Below are 13,362 nucleotides of genomic sequence, written 5' to 3'. Positions count from 1 at the left end.
TAAAATGAGTGGACCTTGCCCTTCTGATGTCACACCCAAAGTGCTTTGCTCCAGAGGAAGTGGAGGGGACAGAAAAGAGAAAGAGATGTAGAGTGAATCAAGATGGCAGGACCTTCCAAAAACTGTGCAGACCCCTCTCTGGCTCACCGTACCACTGCCCCCTCCCCTCTCAATAGGATCAAAGGCCTTTAGAAATGCAGCACCCTGATGTTGAGGCCTGACTCTCTGTGAATGGACGTGCCTCTTGGTTTCAGCTCCCATTCCAGCGTCCTGTGGTGTGGCTGTCCTGGGAAACAGGGTTTTACCTACCCTGACAAAGGAACAAAGAAAAGCAACTCCCCAAGGCTAAGCCATACCAGTCGGTGGGGTGGGCCTTGTCTGGGAGGAATAGACATAAGATTTCCACTGCTGTACTGGGCCTACAGGCTGACATGTTCAAGATCAATTTAGTGTGGTTGTGATAATTGAGAGTTGCTGGCCACCATACCCTAACATAGGTATGGCTTACATTTACAGTTTTAATATGCCACCAGGACAACAGCTTAGAGTTATGTAATTTGGTACAGGGGGCATATCTTAAATGCAGCCACAGTGCTGCAGCGACATGGCTGTCACTGCAGCTGTCAAAGAGGGCACCTGCGACTGAACCAGCTCTGTGCCACTGGTAGAAAAGGTGCTGCAAATCAGGATAGTGATGCAGCGGGGCACAAGTTATGTTTATGTTATGTTTATTGAATTTATATAGCGCTTTACGCCAAAGCGCTTTACAGATTAACAACAAGATACAACATTTTGAGAAGCTTATTACAAACGTGAAACAAACCAGAAGTACAGTATATGGAACAATTTACTCAAGGGGAGGGGAGGAGGAGGGAGAGGAGGGGACGGGGAAGTTAGAGGGTATGAGAATCAGGATCGATGCTAGCAGGGTGGGAGACAGGGGGGAGCAGGGGAGGGGGAGTCCCAGGTGGCCTCTTGCCCTCTAGGTGGCAGTGTCCAGTGAGGTCAGTGGGAGGAGGGGGAGTTGAATGGAGGGGGAGGGTAGAGGACATGCTAAGTACATGCTATGCTTCTGGCATGGAGCTTATGAAAGGGGAATCTGATCAGCAGATTTCCCTTTCAGTGATGGAAATACCCACATTTTATAATTAATACAAATTTAAAAAGCCAGTGTTCCAACCCCCTTGCCAGAGGGCAATTCCTCACAGGGATTATTTATCTTTGGAGGCAAATATAACTCAGTGGGCTGTCCGTCTGTTGAATGTTAACAAATGCCCTGGTGGAATCGCAGTTGTACTCGAAAAATCTGAGACATTCTTATCACCGATCCTGGGTGAGGTATTTGATCAGGTTGTGGAGAGGGTGCCCTCCCTCCTTTCATGTGTTTTGCAGAGATTACTTTGATCCCTAAACCTGATAGAATCCACACAGATTGTGCCAACTATCCGGTTTCTTTGCTTAACCCAAATGTTAAGATATTGATAAAGGTGTTCAGTATAAGGCTGGACCTAGTCATGCCTTCCTTAATGCACCCACGCCAGCTAATAATGATTAGAGGTTGTCATGGTCACGACAACCTGCGGGAGCTCCTCTGCATAATTGATGTGTGTAAAGAAAGGAGAACTCTGAGTCTCATTGTGGAGGTTGATGGCGAGAAGGTTTTCGATCATGTTAATTGGTTTTATTTAATTTATGTGTTCAGAAGGTTTGGTTTTGGGCTATACTTTCAACCTTAGAAGTGCTACTAGGAACCGGCAAACCAGGAGAAACCAGAGAACATCGAGGTGCGCAAGAGATTGGGGACACCTCCTGGAGAGACGCCGCACAGCCCGACCCGGCGTATCCAAAGAAGGGATACGGACTACAGCGGGAGCTCAGAGAAGAGGTCCGGAAGGCCACCCAGAGAGTCAGAAGAGCACAAGCAGGACGCCACACAGTGGGAACTCGAAAGCAAGGTATAGGTGCAGCCTGGATCCACAAGAGGGGCTGGGACCCGAAAGAGAGCAATCTAAGGATGGTCTGGGACCCAAGTGAAGAGGCTGATGAAATGTGGGTCAAGGACCCTAATAGAAACATAAGGACACGAATATGCACTGCATCCGTAGACGCTTGGCAGGAGAGTAAACCAAGTGTCATGGAAGGCTGGTACAAGGGGGTCTGGCCCCTAAGAATATCACAGAGAGAGAGAGAGAGCTCAGGATACTATATGCAGGGGCCACTATCCCTTGAGAAGGAAAGGGATAACAAACACATCAAAAAAGTTGAAATAAACATTTTAAAGCATCCTAAGTTGAACAGTGCCTGGCCGGAGAGCTCAGTTAGAAAAGGAGCGGAAAATGGGTAGAAAATCTGCATCAGCAAAACACCAGGGTCTGGGACCCATATGAAGTTGGGGGAGGCTTACAAAAGCATAGCACACATGTCTGGGACCCTAACAAGAGCAAAGAAACATTTAATCATAGAGCGGAGGTCCAGAGCAAGTCAGAGACAGTCAAGAGGGATCTGGAATCTATGTGGAAAAGAGAAAAAGAACTGTTAAAAGGTGGAAAAGAGAAAAAGAACTGTAAAAAGCTGAAGCCAAGGTTCAAGGACCCATTGCCAAAAGAAGAGACATTTTCAAGGACGACAGCCAGGCCTGGAAGGATAATGCACCAGCTTTGGCGCCGCAGTTTTGTGAAGGAGGAAGAAATCAGGATAAGAGGCTCCTCCCACCCCCCTTTTTGACACTTGGGAACTGTGTTTAGAGAAACAGTAATTGCGTATTCACACTACAAAACTTTAAAGGTCCATATCCAGAAACGAGAGAAGCCTCCTTCTGGATCAAGAAGACACCCTGGTTTTCCTTAGTTAGTTTAGTGTAAGGGACGGAAATAGGTTTTGACACAGGACAGTGGACTTACCCCCTCTGGTCCAAAACTACAGTCAATCCACACGAATATAAAAGGCTGCAGAGGCTGCAACATGAGGCCCATCTGGAGGGACTTTTAAAACATGACAACAGCACCTAGCCCAATACGTTTATAGGACTGTGGGTTCAAGGGATGGATACTGGCAGGCATGTACAAAATGTAAATGGATAAAGATAAAAGTAGCACTTCAGCGACCGGTTCTGATATGCCACCACCAATTGCTGATTACCGGTCACGGGATTAGGAAAGGCAGTGGGCATGCCACGGAGCTCAACTAACCTTGTTGCCATGCCTGGGAAGGTCTCACCCCTATTTGGAAACTATAATGCATGAAACACAAGTTTAATTGCTAACTGCAACGCCAAAGCAAGTCAGCGGCTAAGTGAGAGCAGGTGGTGCATAGTGACACGTTGAGATAACCTGGGGGGGGCGCAACAGATCCCTTTTATCCCCCTATCTCTGCCGCTGCTCCTCCGTCCGACAGGCCTTACATGACCCATATAAGAAGAAAAATAGCCCCCCTCTCAAAGAGGATGGCAATGCCGAAAGACATCCTGCTGCTCATTCACGGTGCATACTCTGCTACATTGTTCCATAAACCCATGTAAGCCTTAGCGGCGCTGTAGTTGGAGTGTCTTTGAGGTGTTAGTGTGCCATCAGAAGGGAGGTCGGGCAACTGACTACAGAATGTGGGCCCTGAATTTGTGCCGGGACCTAGCAGAAATGTACCCAGCGCACCATAAGACAGCAAGGCATAAAAGCTGTAGAAATAATTGTTTGTGTGGGTAGAAACTAATGACTGCAATCTCCATTGATATTTCCAAAGTTAAAATGGTTGGCAGTAGTTGTTATTGGGTGTTCTGCTGGGCAAGGTAAGGCAGCAGTGACCACCTCTAAATTATGTTATCTCCCACACTAACTGATAACACATCCCAACACACCACTCCCAAACTGAAAAAAAAACATGTTTACACAATGGAGCATACACCACCCTCAGACACACGTCTACCCTAAATGTCCCTTAGCACCACACTAACCCACCACAAATACACCAACACAGCTCTCCACAATCTCTCTAGACACTCCTTTGCCTGGCACCACAGATAACCACACAATTCACATTATCCACCTGAAGAGCACTTTCATCAGTGTTCCACACAACTTGCAAAATACCTACAATTTACAAAAGGCCCTATCTTTCAAGATCTGCAAGCATCACATCCAAACTGCAATAGAGCACCCCTGCCCTGCTCCTTCAACATTTGTCCCCTGCACCACATTTTGCACTACGGGTGCTGAACCACCAAAAGACTATGAAATGGCTGAAGTTAGTGTCACACATTCCCCTGTGTGACACAGCTCTGCCCAGCCCCAGCTACTCTGGTGACTGGCAGTAGAAGGGAGGAGAGGAATGTTGGCTCTGTTGCAGTCTGTGTGCTATATTATAATCTCTGGTGTCCTGACTAGATGTTGGGAATCGAAAGCGGTCCGGGCAACCTTTGCCCGGACAGCGGGTTGGGAGGCATGGAGGCGGGTCATATAGGAAGGGTCACCATTAGGGGGAGGAACCCTCTCAGCGCCGGGCGGAAGGGCGATGTGCTGGCACCACTGCCCAGCACTGGAAGTAATAGGGCTAGGGTCCTAGGTGGGTATAATAAAGCGAGGGGGCAGAATGTGCCCCTCCTCTCTTTGTCACCGCCGGGGTCCGGTGTGCCGCTCGTGGCAGCATGTTTCGTTTTCCCACCCACCCATCCTTTAGATGAGCTGGGGAAGAGAGTGTTGCGGTAGGTTGGAGCACATTGCACTGGAATGAGCAAGGGGCTCAACCTTTTGGGTCGCTGGATGGGAGAGTGATTGCAGATTTACGTTAGGCTCCTTAGGTCCGCCGTGGAACAGTGGGGTGCCAGGCCAGGGGCTCTTAGAGCGGTCCTCACCCGTCCGTGCATGGGGTGACCAGGACTGGTCGGTGGTTTATGGGGGTCACATATTTACCTCAGACCCGTCCGAGGGCGTGGGGGTGTGTGGGCGTGGTCACTCCCCCCACGCTAAAGTACCTTACGATGACGTCATTGATGATGTAACTTTGATGCTGTTTATGCCGTCACAACGATGTGACCATTGGATGATTTGATGCATTTATGCCCCTTTTTTGTCGCCTTTTGGGGATGGAAGACCTGAAATAAATGCAGCCTTTGGCCTTCCAAAGAAACGTGTTGTGTCCCTCACTGGCTCTGCTGACTGCGTCGCTCAATGTCAAATCAAGCAACATGGTACTGAAGCAGGCCCCATGCTACAATAGTCAATTCTAGGCGACATCCTGGGGGCCCACTAGTAGAGGAGCACAAGGGGACACCATTTTGTCCCCTAAAACATGCAATCTGCTCCATTGTGAAGGAGATGTACAAATACCTTGTAGGGTCTACCTGTGTTTGCAGAGAACACAGTGACATTAAATGGGTTTCCTAGGATCACACACTTTGTTTACGAAGTGATGCCAACATTTTAACCTGCTTTGCAATTTAAGCACTTGACCATTAATCATGGGAGCTCTAGTTGGTAGACATATTTAAGTTTTGGCTTTCAAGAACTACAATAACACTGTCTTATAGAGAATTCTTCAGAAGTACACAAATCACATAGTAATGTACTTTGACAATATGTATATCTTATATGCATATGTTAAGCCAGAAGAGAATGGTTGCAACTTTATTTTCCATATCCTGAATTGAACACTTAAACACCAAGAATTAAAAGTATTGCACGCCTGAAAATCACCTCTGTTTTATATACCTGCCAGCATGCCCCCATGCTATTCGGGAGATGTTAGTTCAGCCATGATCTTAACTTTGCATTCTGGCACTTGTAGTCCTTGGTTTCCCCCTTAAACCCTTATAAACACAGGACTACAAGTCCCAAAAAGCAAAGTTACAATCAGACCTTGACGAGTATCTTCCAAATGGAATGTGTAGTGTTACACCACTTTGAGTTGCACTTAGACACATAATTGAATTGCATATAGAGATTGTTTAACACAAACCTCCATCTTGTCCCTATGCAGAGTGTTGACAGAATGTGAGTATTTGCAAGCAATACTCTTTTTTGGGGTGTCAAAATGGAAAGCATCATGGATATACATCGAATTTAACCAAAGGCACTTTACTTGGACACTCATTAAATGCCTTGAAGCACACACTTGCTAGGTAACTGGAGCTCTTCTGTGGCCATTCAAATGGAAATGCCCCATCACCCGTTTCCATCATCTAAATGTTCGCACAACAAGAACGCAATGCTGATATGATAGTTTACTTATATAGCGCCTATGCACAAAGTATTTCAAAGCGCTCCAAAAGTTATCTAGGTAATTGCCAGTCCTTTGTTAAGGTGCAGGCAGCACAGCAGTGCCCTTTCGAAAGCTCTGCGGGCAGTGATGACCCAATACCCAGGAAGTGGGGAGCGTGGGGCTGTTTCTGGACTTGGTTTGAGGGAAGCAGAAAAACCTCTCACAGCGCTGTTGCGAGTGAGAGCGTCCTCTTGTGTTTACTTGTATTTTCATGCAACGCCCATGCCATGCTGTGCTGGAAGTTCTCTCATTGGCCCATATGGTGCCCAAAATAAAAGGTGCAACACATTTTCAAGGTGTTGTACTTGGCGAGCCACCAGTGTGTGAGATACTGCCTATCTGCTGGTGGATGTCACAACGACTCATCTCCCAGACTACTGGGCTGTCTGTTGAAATGTTGGGCTCACTTACCTTTAATCTCAACCCGAGTTCAATCCAAATTTTGGCAGGAGCTTCTATGTTCCCACAACGAACCGTACGTACTTGCGGGAGTGCAGCAGGAATCTGCTATGTAATGCCAACTGCCTGCAACAACTGCAGGCAGAGCTTCCTGTTTCTGTGTACTTCCTGCTCACAAAATGTTCTTAAACATGACTTGACCGCCATCTGCTGGCCTCTTCTATTTCGTCCAGTGCCTTCGAAAACAAAACGCATTCTCTTTCAAAGGGAATCATTTCCTTTAGAAACATTGAAGAAGTTACCGGAAGCATTTTGGAGAATGGGAAATGACTTGTGAGAAAAAGGTTAAAAAAAAATAGTTAAAAAAAAAATAATCCTCATTTTGGTTTCTTGGGACAGCAATCTTTCCTGCTGCTTCGATGATGCCATGGCTCCTGTTCCAAGTATTAATACTTTGCTTGACAGTTCACTGCAGGACACTTCCTACAGTAGTGCAATGCAATGGTTGCAGTTAGAAAGGGCTAATGGACTTGACTTGAAGAGATTTTTCAACTGTGAAGTACAAAGACACGATTTTGAACTTTACTAATGTGCAAATATAATGTTCAATTATATTCTGCAATTATATTTTGAATTTCTCAGTCTTTGATTCTTCCTATCGTGCCATATCCTGTTTTCTTTCTTCACGCTTTCCTTCATTCTTTTACATTACTTTGTACTTTTCCTTCTTTTTTATCCACTATTTCGTTTTTTCCCCTATGGCTTGCACTCACATTCCATGATTTCCTTCTTTCCATATCCTGCCTTTACTTCCGTCTTTTTTCCTTTTCCTGCCTCCTCTCTTTATTATTTATTTCCTTTCCCTTCACTCTTTTCTATCTCATTCTCTTTCTTTCATTCATTATTCTGTTCTTCGTTTTTTTCTCTGTATTTTTTTCCTTCTTTCATGATTTTGTTTCTTCATTCCTGTATTTCTTTCATTCTTTCATGATTTTGTTTCTTCATTCCTTCTTGGTGCTTTTCATTCTTTCCTTTATTCCTTATTTGCCTATTTATTCCTTCTTTTCATCAATCATTCTTTACTTCTTTCATTCAGAACTTCATGTCTTCTATCCCTCTTACTCCTTCCTTCTTTTGGTTCTTTCCTTCTTCTTGTCTTTTCTGATTCCTTCATTCTTTTCCTTCTTTCCTGCTGCCCACTTACCAGAAGCCAGAAAGAGGTCTAGAGCGGCTGGCGGCTGTGCCGACAGCGGTAGAGGTACGGGCCAAGCACCAGAGGATCGGCGCTGAATTTTTTTTGAGGAGCGCTGTGGGAGATATACATGGTATCAGGAGAGACACAGGGCCTCATTACGACACTGGCGTTAACCATGGCGCTATTAGCGCCATGGTTGACGCCGGTATTTTACCAACTCCGCCATGGTGAATGGCGGAATCACCGCCCCATTCCAAGGTTGGCGGGGTGGTAATTCCCCATTCACCATTGGCCCTTCCCCATTCCCATTTTTGCCCCCATAGGGCTCAATGGGAATGGGGAAGGCGGTAATTACGGTACCGCAAATTGCGGTACCGTAATTACCTTGGAAGTCCCTTAGCGGGTTCCTTCCTTAACGGCTGGTAAAACCAGCCGTTAAGGTCAGGACCCGCAAAGGGACCTCGTAATTAGGCGGTAAGGGTTTAACGGCGCCGACACCTTTTACGGCGCCGTTAACCCCTTACCGCCTGGGTCGTAATGAGGCCCACAGACTCAAAAGGGTTAATTTGAAATCCTTTATTTACTAAGGTTCCTGGGATGGTGTAATGCTTAACTGACCCTAACTGTAAAGGGGTAATTCTCTTAACTGATGTTCCTAATGGCCGTTGTTGTCTAATAGTCCCAAAAAGTCTGTCTGTGTCTAAACCTATGCTTGCCCTCATTCTGTACAAAAATGCGATAGGAAGTCTTTTTAAAATAAGAAAAATAGTGGTTCAACAAATAGTGGAAACCAGAGTTGGTTTCAGGTGGTCTTCTTATCGGGTGCAGCTTGTCAATGTCACACAAATGAGTTCAGGCAGAGTGTGCTCAGTGGCATTTCCACTGAGCTTGGAGACGCCTGTACTGTAGTAAATACTACTTATAGATTCGTCTTTATCGAAATACAAAATTGTGATTCTTCTTGTGTAGTCAATCTCGATGGACTGACAAATGAATTCACTCTTTTTAGATTCCAGTTTCAGTCTTGTATACAATTTGTCTTTATTCAAAAATTAATAAGCAGAGACCCGTGCCAATGCATTTCGGACTTGTCGTCGTCCTCAGGGCGGCTCTAAAAAACATGAACAGAAATGGATTAACATCACCCCTTTCTTCATGGAATACAATTACATAACATGCCACTTTTTAAAAAATAAAACATATTTCTTTTACATATCATCAAGCAAAACATACCTGTTAACTTGTGCACTCCACTGCCAATAATATCTTTTAGTTTTCCATTAGACACATTTGGCCGTCTGTTACCCTTTCAAAGCAAAAATCTATATGCCTGTAGCTCAAACGTCTCTTGCACACATATGCCGTAGTTCCACTGGGCTTATTTAGTTTGAGAAAACCATTGCACTGGTTTATTTGATAGTCAGTGCGTGTCACAATTTTAGATTGTTCCCTGAAAGAAAGGGAAATCACCAAACTTACAACTGTGGTTGACTATGGAATAACGATTGGCTGTTCACTTTTATGCTTTCCTCCTTAAAATGTAAATGTACCCATGAGCGCTTACCTCTATTGAGCACTCACCTCAACACAGTTCAATGAGTTCAATCAATAGGGCTGTTCGCAAGACCTTCTACGGGCCCCTTTCAGTTATTCTAACTGCCTTCAGTGCCTGTGAGTTCCCTGGAGTTCCCTTCCCCAAGCTTCAGCTTAATCAAATTTCAAAACACCATGGGAATTTGAAACACAGTTCCCTTTGTAAGCTTCTCGGGTTCCCTTCCCCACGCTTCAATCCTTTCAACAGTACAACCAAAACGAACAAGTCTCCAACTTGGCTGGGCCTCCTGGGGTTCCCTTCCCCAAGCTCAGGCCCCTTTCAACCTTGAAACATAAAGTCGCTGTTATCAGGATGTTTTCTTTGATAGGTCTTTCAGGGTTCCTTTTCCCCAAACGTTAGGCCGTTCCAGCTTTCAAACAGAAAACATGATTTAGCACAGTTCTTTCTGAGTTCACAGGGTACCCTTCCACAGGTCTAGGTCCCTTTAATTCACAATACAAATTCCGATAGTTAGTATGTACCTTTTCTGATTAACAATCCTTTTCACATACCATCCTTTCATGGGGTAGAATCAGAGGCTTTCAAAAATGCCAGGCTATTGGCTTTTCCTAGGCATGACCACTCTGACCATTTTGCCCCCCTCTTGGGTTTCTTGCTCTCACTTTTTTTTATGCCTTTTTTGTTTCCTTTTAGATGCTTCCCACACCCCTTTTCTTCTTCTTTCCTTTCCGTGCACACTTGGACCTTTTCCCTTCTTATCGTGCCCCTGGCACTTGTCCTTTATTCTTTCCGTGCTACTTTGCACCCTCTTTTCTGCTTTCCTCTTTAGCGTGACCCTGGCACCTTTCTTTGCCTTTTTTCGTACCCCTCTCTCATTACAGCCACTTGCACCCTTGTGCTTCTCTCCACTTTCTCTCACTTTCCGCTGCAATTGTTTTTTTGCTCACTTTCCGCTCCAATCTGCTTTTCTTACTTTCTGCTTTTCTTGGACTTTCAGCTATGCTTTTAGCCTTTCTGCTTCACCTTTGCTTTCAGCTGCACTGTCAGTATGTTTGCTTTCTGCTTCACTCTAACTGACTTTCGACTTCGCTCTCAGCCTTTTCGCTTTTTGTTTTGCTATTATTTTCAAATTTTACACTTTCCTTTCTTTGCAATTCCGTGCCACTTTTCCTGTCTGTGCCTTTCTCCCGCTCTGCTCTCATGTAAACACATGCTCCAGAGTTTCTCTCACATTCTCCACAAAACTCATTGGGCAGGGTCGCATTAAGACGAGGTAGCAATACTTTGAGATGAATGGGGATGCAGAAGATACTCAAACATCAATAATCAGACTAACTCAGAAAGTAGGCAACGCTTGACTGTTTTAATGTCAATTATCTAGAACAGGGAGTACAACGGACATCAACAGACGTCTCACAGCATGATCCCAAAGAAGTTCATTAAAAACATTACTTTTATAGAAAATACTCGTCATTGCCGACGTCAACCTATGCATTTGCTAACATCATCCTATGTGGCAAACAACAAAAACCTAGTGGCAAATGTGATTGGGTCTAAAGGAACATCTAGGTATACGTTCCATACTAGTCTAAGAAAATGATAGTCTCTTTAACGTCAGGTGGGGCAACTAAGCCCTCCCTTCAAACAGGTCACTATGAACGTCACTAAATACACAACATCCCATTGGTTACACAAGCTATAGGGCCCCTTAACTACGTGGCCCCAATAATTGGTTGGCACCCTTACATCCGTCAGTACTTTTCCACCTACGCCAGCAGCACGCAGGCTGGTCTCCATGTGCTGGTGGGTTGGTCTTGACCATTGCTTTCCACCAATTAGCATATCATATATCATCACCTCAGTGGTCTGCACATCAATTAAGCCTTTGTACTTGGCCTTGGAAATGTTCCTTGCTCTGGAGAATAGAAGGGAGTGGAGGCACGCTCTGTCTCCTTGCGTAGGTGTGGTTCGTAATGATCGTCCATTTTCACCCCTCCACGTGACTGAAGACCACAACTTTGAGCTCTGGTGCATTTAAAATGATATTATTTAATGATCCTCTGACATCTTCCTTGTTTTCGTTCACGTCTTCTGAACAGGAGTGTTGTTCTTTCACACGATTGTAACTAACGTCTGCTCATCCCAGCCTGACACGGCCTTGGCTTCTTGGGGCTGGTGCAGCCTCGCACTGTAATTCAATTGCTTTCTTAACTGCGACACACTGGAAAAGGCCTTGCTCTTCTGGTCCAGGTTTCCTATAACACATAGTGGAATCATCCATAGTTCACTCACTCCTATATATATACATTGGCGCTTGCCGCAATCTATTTACTACATAGCTAGCCTCAAGAATACCTTGTCTGCTTGTGTTTCTTTGCATCTGTACACGTGTAAAGTAACTTGATATCTTCATTGTTTCTGCAGCATAAGCCTCTTCATTTCAATCCCAAAATGTTTACTTATTTTCGATGCTTATAGATTATCTTAATTTTCTTGTCTCTGCATCTCTTCTGGGCACGTCAGTCTCACTTTGTGTGACGTCACCAATCTGCTCTTTTGCTAATTTCTGACTCTTCTTCTGGGATTTCATTTAAATGGCCATCATACTGTCTTGCATGCAGGTATGGCTTTCTTAATGGGGACCTTGCTTCCAGGATTCTCCTTGGTATTGGTATTTTCACTGGTTCACACTCTGGTTCCCAACATATAGGCATATGGGTGAGATGCTTGAGGTGGGGGTACTTGGCTCCTTCTCTACACTGCGGTTCCTCCATGGAATGCAGGGTTGAGGTCAGGGTCTCACCACCTGCCCCTCAGGCACCCTTGGGGTCGGCACAGGCCCCAAGGGAATGAACACTCTCCTGGACCTGGCCGGCAGATTGTAGGCTGCACTTCTCCGGCTCCCTGGAGACACGGCTCCCTGGAGACACTGCAGCCCCTATTCCACACCGGTCCAGCGTCTCTGCACGCTGTCATCCTCTTGCCTGCTTCTTTCTGCTCCTGGCCCCCACTGGTCCGACTGCATCCCCAGCTCACTCATTTCTGTGTGCATAACCACACCTTTTATAGTGAACAAACCTGTCAAGTGGAGTCAGGTGTGAGTAGTTACTGTTGAGTGCCTGACCTTGCCTGACTCTATTAGTGGCACAATCTGAGTTCTTTCTATGGTAGGTGTCCCTTACTTTCCCAATGTTATTCCTATGGGTAATCTTTACTGATCTTAGTGGCCTCCTCCTCATCTCAGTATTTGTCCGAAATGGGGAGGGGGAGATGAGGTGAGATTGTAAACACCCCACAAAAGCCGAGGGAGAGTAGGTTATGGTGTTCTCAGGACTGGGGAAATACCATGTCTCACCCTTGGGCATCCTCCTCCCAATCCCCCGTGACCCTCCACTCAGGTGATCCTCCCTCGCTTGTCTACCCCCAGGGTCGGGATCCAAAAGTGATGGCCCTTCCCTTGCCAACTGAATGCAATATCCTGAGGGAGTGGGTGGGAGGATACCAGAGCGTTGTTAGGGGGGGGAGCTGAAGGGACTATAGCCCTGGGTCTTTTGGTTGTAACCCCGGATAAAAGCTCAGGAGCTATTACTAAAAGGCTAGCTAGCCCCGAGTCTGAACAGTCCTGACATTGGCCTAGTACCAGATTTTTTCCAGACCTAGCAACACCCCTGGAGGATACCATCAGGTTTCTCGCAGCTGGCAAAGAAGGATGGTGGCCCGGTACTGAAGACACACGTGGGACCGTGCTAAGGCTCGAGGTAAGCGGCAGCAGGGAGACAAGAGGGTGGAGATAAACAACCAGGGATGTCTGCACAACATGCACCCAAGCGGTTTGGCAAAACGGACGAGCTGGAGTGGTTTGTAGCGGGGAGTCTCTGATGCTGGGGAGAAGGAGGCCTATCCTAGCAGGGAGGCATGGCAATGAAAAGAGGACTGCTGGCAACTACCATTGTTTCGGCATAAT

At 45.8% G+C, this 13,362-nt stretch overlaps 1 protein-coding gene across 2 annotated transcripts in view; it reads right to left on the bottom strand.

The window, feature by feature from the left end:
* The window catches only part of ADPRH (ADP-ribosylarginine hydrolase), a 76,343-nt gene extending 69,532 nt beyond the window's left edge, over positions 1-6,811 (bottom strand). Inside the window, exon 1 of one of the 2 annotated variants that reach the window (XM_069615839.1) lies at positions 6,661-6,811. The gene's annotated coding sequence lies outside the window, so the exon portion shown is untranslated. The remainder of the gene's footprint in view (positions 1-6,660) is intronic. The other variant, XM_069615840.1, reaches the window with a different exon arrangement.
* Positions 6,812-13,362: the final 6,551 nt, after the last annotated feature.

Source organism: Ambystoma mexicanum, chromosome 9, assembly GCF_040938575.1.
Source record: "Ambystoma mexicanum isolate Mex_15411 chromosome 9, UKY_AmexF1_1, whole genome shotgun sequence".
Classification (NCBI taxonomy): domain Eukaryota; kingdom Metazoa; phylum Chordata; class Amphibia; order Caudata; family Ambystomatidae; genus Ambystoma; species Ambystoma mexicanum.
The sequence above is the reverse complement of the archived record's forward strand: the minus strand, read 5'-3'. Positions and strand labels throughout refer to the sequence as shown.